At 43.9% G+C, this 7,516-nt stretch overlaps 1 long non-coding RNA gene across 1 annotated transcript; it reads right to left on the bottom strand.

Moving 5' to 3' along the window:
- Window positions 1-3,805: 3,805 nt before the first annotated feature.
- LOC122546114 (uncharacterized) lies at window positions 3,806-7,144 on the bottom strand. Its single transcript, XR_015754065.1, has 3 exons — window positions 7,081-7,144; window positions 4,711-4,812; window positions 3,806-3,893 (listed from the first exon to the last, which is right to left on the bottom strand). It is a non-coding gene; the product is annotated as an uncharacterized LOC122546114 (long non-coding RNA).
- Between the last annotated feature and the right edge of the window lie 372 nt (window positions 7,145-7,516).

Raw genomic sequence — 7,516 nt, 5'->3', positions numbered from 1 at the left:
GAGGTAGAGCAATGTCTGTAGAGACCACTGTCAGACTGCACAGGGAGACAGATAGATTAAGTGAGTGTGTAAGGATCTGGCGGATGGAGGACAATGTTGGGAAATATGAGGTTATCCATTTTGGTTGGACTATCAGCAAACTGATGACGTAATGTTGAAACCTGAAGCATGCTGCTGTACAGATGGAGCTCGGTGTCCTTGTGCATGAATCACAGGAAGTTGGTTTGCAGGTGCAGCAGGTAATTAAGACAGTGAAGGGAATATTGTGCTTCATTGCTAGAGGGATGGTTATGCTTCAGCTGTACAGGGTGCTGGGGAGGCCACACCTAGAGTACTGTGTACAGGTTTGGTCCCCTTACATTAGTAAGGATGTACTGGCACTGGAGGGAGTACAGAGGAGGTTCACTAGTTTGAGTTGGGAGTTGAGAGGGTTGGCGTATGTGGAGAGATTGAGCAAACTGGTTCTATAGTCATTGTAATTTAGAAGAATGGGAGGTTGGAGATGAAAAAATAAAATTATGAAGGGAGTAGATAAGATAGAATCAGGGAGGTTATTTCCACTGAGGACGGGTGAAACTAGACCATAACCTCAAAATAAGGGGGAGCAGATTTAGGGCTGAGTTCAGGCAGAGCTTCTTCAGCTAAAGGTTGTGAATCTGTGGAATTCCCTGCCGAGTGCAGCATTTGATGTTACCAACTTGAATGACTTTAAGGCAAAATGTAGATTTGTGAACAGGAAAAGTATTAAGGGTTATGTTGAGTGAGCAGAAATGTGGAGCTGAGGCCATGAATAGATCAGCCCTGATCTTGTGGATGGCAGAGCAGGCTTGAGGGGCCAGATGGCTTCCTCCTGCTCGCATTCCTTATGTTCTCATGTTCCCACTTTCCAGCCGTCCCTTTCCCCGGGAATAACCTCCCGCAAACAAATTTTGAAAGTGCTTGCCTTGTGCTGTCAAAATTGGCCTTTGTCTAAATTAGAACCTTAACTTTTCGATCTGGTCTATTATTTTCTGTAACTATTTTAAAACTAGGAGAATTATCAGAGAATCCCGACAGTGTGGAATAAGACCATTCATCTCAACACATCAACACTGACCCTCAGAGCCGCCGGACCTCCCCCGTAACCTCCCCCATTTCCCAGGGCCACACAACCTACATACCCCTGAACATTATGGCAATTCAGCCTGGATAATCCACCCAACCTGCACATCCCTGAACATTGTGGCAATTCAGCAAGGATAATCGAACCTACCCAGCATATCTTTGCACTGTGGGAGGAAACCAGAGCACCCAGATGAAACCCACGCAGACAACCCCAATAAGGAGATCATCTTTCCTTATTTCCCAGTTCCACCCAAATAACTTCACTGGACATACTCCCAGGAATGTCCTCCCTAAGCACAACCATAACGCTGTCCCTAATCAAAAATGCCACTCCCCCTCCTCTTGTCCTCCTTTCTATTCTTCCCATAGCATCTAAACCTGGAAACATTAAGCTGCCAGTCCTTTCCATCCCTGAGCCACGTTTCTATAATACCTATGATATCGTAGTGCCATGTTCAAAACCATACCCTGAGCTCATTTGCCTTCCCTGTCAGGCCTCTTGCATTGAAATAAATGCAGTGTAACTGCTAAATCCCACCTTGTTCTGTGCTTTGCCCTTGCCTGCAATGACTATTTGCCTTCTGAACTGTACCAGCCTCAGAGACACCTCTTTTCTCACTATCGATTTGCGATCACACCCACTCCTCGCTGGTTTACTGCCTCCCGAGTAGCATTAACAAATCTCCCTGCATCGATGTTAGACACTTTCCAAATCAGGTACAATCCATCCTTCTTATGCAGGTCAACTCTACTCCAGATTCACAACATCCTTTCCAGAACAGGGAATTTCGAACTTAAAACAGAATTCCAGAAATGGCTTAATCAATGTCCTGTCCAACCACAATTTGACATCCCAGCTTCTGTACTCAATGCATTGACCAATAAATATAAGCATACCAAACCCCACCTTCACTAGTCTGCCTACCTGCGACTCTACTTTCAAGGAACAATGAACCTGCACTCCATGCCCTCTATGTTCAGCAACATTCCCAAGGACTTTACCATTAAGTGTACAAGTCCTGCCCTGACTTGCCTTTCCAAAATCCAACAGCTTACATTTGTCAAAATTGAACCCAGTCTGCCATTCCTCGCTCCAATGGCCCATCTGGTCAAGATACTGTTGCATTCTGAACTAACCTTCTTCATTGTCCACGACACCTCCAATTTTGGTGTCGTCTGTAAACCCACTGACCATATCTCATATATTCACGTCCAAGTCATTTATTTAAGGACCCAATATCCATTCCTGCAGCACACTGCTGCTCACAGGCCTCCAGTCCGCATAGCAACCCTCCATCACCACTCTCTGCCTCCTCCCTTCAAGCCAGTTTTGTATCCAAATGGCTAGTTCTCCCAACATTTCATGTTATCTAACCTTGCTAACCAGTCTGCTTTGTGGAACATCGTTCAGTGTTCATATAGACAACGTCCACAGTCTGCCTTCATCAATCATCTTTGTCACATCTTCAAAAAAACTCAATCAAGTTAGAGAGAGAGAATTTCCCACACACAAAGCCATGTTAACTATCCCTAATCAATCATCGTCTTTTCAAATACATGTAAATCCTGTCCCTCAGAATCCCTTCCAACAACTTACCTACCACTGACGTTAGGTTGACTGTTCTCTTGTTCCCTGGCCTTTCCTTACCACCTTTTTAAAATAATGGCACCCATCTTCCAACATCTCACCTGTCACAAACAGTGATATAAATATTTCAGGGAGGGGCACTGCCATCACCTTCCTAGTTTTCCACAAATTTCTGGGATACACCTGATCAGGTCCCAGGGATTTAGCCACCTTGCTATTGTTTAAGACATCCAGTACTTCCTCCTCTGTAATATAGACACTTTTCAAGTGATCACTATTTATTTCTCCAAACTCTCTAGACTAGAATAGCATAGTATTTCTCCCACCTCCTTTTGTTCCATAGAGGGCCTTGTCGATCTTTAAGGGATCCTATTCTCTGTCCGGTTATTATTTTATCCTTAATGTATTTGTAGAATCTCTTTAGATTCTCCTTAAACTATTTCCAGAGATATTTCAAGTCTCCTTTTTGCTCTCCTGATTACCCTCGAGTATATTCCTGTAAAAACGTGATCCTGTGCTCCCAATTATTCCGTCTCTGCCATATCTGCTCAGAGCAGAAGCAATTCCACTCCAGGACATCCCAGAAAGGTTTCCTCTTTCAAGGACCACATTTCCCTTCCTCTTGATCAACAATGCGCTCCAACGCATATCCTCCACTTCCTGTACCTCCACTTTCCCCCCACCCCTCCAACCACAATAAGAATATAAACCCCCAGTCCTCACCTGCCACCCACTAATCGCCATTAACCTCTGCTATGTCCGCTACCTACAGTCAGACCCCACCACCAGGGATATATCTCCCTCCCCAGCCCTTTCTATCTTCCGCAGAGACCATGGGATCTTTGGTGCTGATGTGCTGCCCCACGGATACCTCAGTCACTCACCCTGCCAAATGGCCTCGTGAGATTATCACTAGATGGATAATCCAGACACCCAGATAACAATCCGGGGCCCAGGGTTTGGATCCTATCATGGCAGACATTGGAATATGAATTCAATAAAAATTTGGAAGTAAGAATCTATTAAAGACCATGAATCCATTGTTGATTATTGCGAAAAAATACCCTCATCAGATTCGCTAATATCCTTCAGGGAAGGAATCTGCCATCCTTACCTGGTCTGGCCTACATGTGACTCCAGACCCACAGCAATGTGGTTGACTCTTTACTGCCCTTTGGGCCCAGCCAGTGACACCCTCATCCTGTGAATGAATAACAAAGAAGGTCAAGTCTTGTACACAACCATACTATTCTTACAGATAAGTGATCGCTTAGTAAATTTGCTTCTCAACTCCCGGCTGACTATTGGGGAGTAGGGGTGGGGTGTCAATAGTACCAACCCAATAAGGAGATCATACCTTTCTTATTTCTCAGTTCCACCTGTATAACCTGCCTGGAATACCCTCTTGAAGCCTTGCTGTAATGTTATCCCTAATCAAAAATACCTCTTCCCCTGCTCTGTTGCCCCCTTTCTATCTTTGCTATAGCATCTATACCCTGGAACATTAAGCTGCTGGTCCTATCCATCATTAAGTCATGCCTCTGTAATTGCTATAATATCCAAGTGCGATGTTCAAAACCATACCTGAGCTCCTCTGCCCGACCTATCGGGCCTCCTGCATTGAAATAAATGCAGTGTAACTGCTCATTCTATGCCTTGCCCTTGTCTGCCTTGACTGTTTGACGTCTGAACTGATGGAGGTCATCCTTCTGATGGAGGTCAATTCTACCCCACAAGAAATTCAATGATGATCCAATAATGTGAACTCTTCTATTCCTATGTCATTGATACCAATAAACTACAGCCTCCTCTCAAAATGGTTATTCTCCTCTTTAAGAATATTCTGCTCCCTCTCTGAGACATCCTTATACAAATATGACACATTCGAATAAAAAACCTTACACTCATCAGGTCATCATAAAAGGATTACATGACACATTGAAGGTTTGGGAGAATGCGATGATTCAAAGGAGAATTTTTAAGCAGCAAATGGGATTGATCTGGAACACAATACTCACACACACAATGCGAATATCCAGGTCCTGATATACTGAGTAATTCAATCAGAGTTTAGCAGAATATTTGCTGAGATTACCATCTGAATGTCCACCTGTAATATCCTGTAATACAAGTTTATATAATCTGTCACTCTCAGTTCAAGGTCGAAACCCACACCATCCCCTCCTCGTGGCCCAGGATGACTGTACATATTACCCTTGAGTACATCAGCAGTCAACTCAGGGGGAAATCTGTGGGTTTCCGGGACATTCCAACTTGAGATCTCATGTGACTGAACAGAGCAGTTCTTTGACACGTTGGAGAAAATGATCCAAGCGTCAGTGAGATATCGGGAACAAGAATTACTTTCTTTTCTTTCATTCCGTGCTGCTGCTCTGCCTCATTAATAAGACATGGGTGTGAAAGGCTAATGCCTAACGATGGGCAAGTTGTCTCCACCCTGACCAATGGGGAGAAAGATCCTCTTAATAACTCCAATGCGTATATCTAAAAAGATAGCAACTCTGTCTGCTTCCCACTGCCCAGTGCTCCCAGTAAATGTTTGGAAGAATGGGAAGGGGGTTATCTCCTAGAAAAGGCATAACTGTAAAGGTCTAAGAAGATTATGAAAAGATAGAGATGCACAGGAGAAGGGGGCAACAAGTTGCCAGATGGGGTGTAACTTGAGAAAATGGGAAGTTGCTCATTTTGGAGGAGATAATTAAAGAACAAAGTACTATTTAAATGGTGGAAACTGTAGAAAGCTGCACAACAAAGGGACCAAAGGTAATTGTTCAGGAAACACAGAAAGCTACCACACAGTTACAACAGGGAATCAGGAAGGGGAATGGAATGTTTTGTTTCAAAGGTTTTTAGTATTAGAGTTTGGAGTATATACCTGAGAGTAACGTGTGGAAGTTCTGGTGAGACCACCATATCTGCAGTAATGAGAGCAGTTTTGGTCCCTTTAGATAAGGAAATGTGTCACTTTATTGGAGGCATTTCAGGGAAGATTCAATTAGATGATTCCTGGTTTGGATGGATTATCTTTTAAATAAAGGCTGAAAAGGTTGGGACTCGACTCACTGGATTTTGAAGAAAGAGAGGTTATCTCATTGAGACAGATAGGATTCTTAAGAGGTTTGACAGGATAAATACAGAGAGGATGTGTCTGAGGGTAAATACTGAGAGGGGAGTCTGAAACCAGATTCTGAGTCACGGAATCAAGGGTTCTGTTTTGGATTCAAGGTTAAGGCAACACAGACGCGGGTAAGCAGTTTCAGTAGCAATGGAGTGGGGGTGAGGTGGAGAAAAGCAACTTTTAAGAGATTGGAATTCCTGCTGTTGTGATTGTGTGGATGTCTGATCAGAAGGTCACCTTGGAGTCAGATATAACAGCAATATTGTGAAGAGTGTCGTTCTGCCTCAGAGAGTTCCCAGTGGGAAGGAGGGGCTCAGCAGAAAGGTAAAGGTAAGGCAATGGGTTTAACCGTGACAATGTTTCATTGGAGGAAACTGCAACTAATCGAGTAGTGGGAATGTGGTAAGCCGTTTGGTAACTGAGTAACAGTGGAGTAATGGAGAGGGATGATGGGGAGGGAGAGCTGGGTATCGTCAGCGTACATGTCATACCTAACACAGCGTTTTTGGATGATATCACCTCCTGGCACTATGTACGTGAGATACAGGAGAGACCAAGGATAGATCGTTGAGGGACACCAAATGCAAGGAATTCAGAAAGTAAAGGGAGAGTGGAGATGGAGCAGGATTTTCCAACAATGGAGAGGTCAAATATTAGTTTTTCACAGAATGGGAGAGAAGGACATAACCAAAAAAGACCAACAGACAGAACAAGGAACAATATCTATGAATTGGCGAGGGGGAGTGATGAGGCGGCAGCGGAGGAGAGAGAGTTGGAAAGTGAGTTCAGCGAGATTAGGGTAAAGGATCAAGATGAGCTCTGATAAGGCTTGACAAGAGGTTGGAGAAATTTGTAGGTTTAGGACAAAAACCAAGAACATCACGTGAGGTAGTTTGGCTCAGTGGGCCAGCGGGAGGGAGAGAAGCAGCAGATCGGATTATCTCAGTCTTCGTGACAGAAAAACTCCATGTGCTCCTCACTCGTTGTTGGAAGGGAGGATGGTGGGGGCATGGAATGCGCTGCCTGTGGGAGTGGTAGAGTCAGAATCATTGGTGACCTTTAAGCAGCAATTGGATAGGTACATGGATGGGTGCTTAAGCTAGGACAAATGTTTGGCACAACATCGTGGGCCGAAGGGCCTGTTCTGTGCTGTAATGTTCTATGGAGGAGACAGTATGATGAAAAGTGTTTTACACAGAAACAAAACCATGGTTAGTGATATTTTGATATTTAAAATGAGTGAACAAACATGATGTATTTAGCTTTTATCCAGAATATTAAAACAAACGACTCAAGTCCAGGTTCTAATCCCGTCTTGGCAGATGGTGGAATCTGAATTCAAGAAAAATAACAACGTATTAGGAATCTCCTGATCTCCATGAAACCATTGTCAATAGGCAAAAAAATCTTGCCAACCTGACAGTGACCCAGCCAGCTACAAGTGTACTAATCACTGCAAAGTTTCAATAAAGGAATGAAACTGGATGGACCAGTTGGCACCTAACAAAGCACCATAAATTACAACCACAGAATCAGCCCTCTCGATGGTGCAACGTCCTCCTCACTAACATATGGTTTTTGGTGCCAAAATGTGGAGAGCTGTCTGACAGACTAGTCAAGGAACAGCCTGACATACTCATACTCATGGAATCATCCCTTACAAACAATGACCAGACACCACCATC

Source organism: Chiloscyllium plagiosum, unplaced genomic scaffold (genome assembly GCF_037043375.1).
Source record: "Chiloscyllium plagiosum isolate Xiang-an unplaced genomic scaffold, Cpla_swu_hap1 HiC_scaffold_42, whole genome shotgun sequence".
Lineage (NCBI taxonomy): Eukaryota > Metazoa > Chordata > Chondrichthyes > Orectolobiformes > Hemiscylliidae > Chiloscyllium > Chiloscyllium plagiosum.
This window is presented reverse-complemented; position numbering and strand designations above follow the sequence as displayed.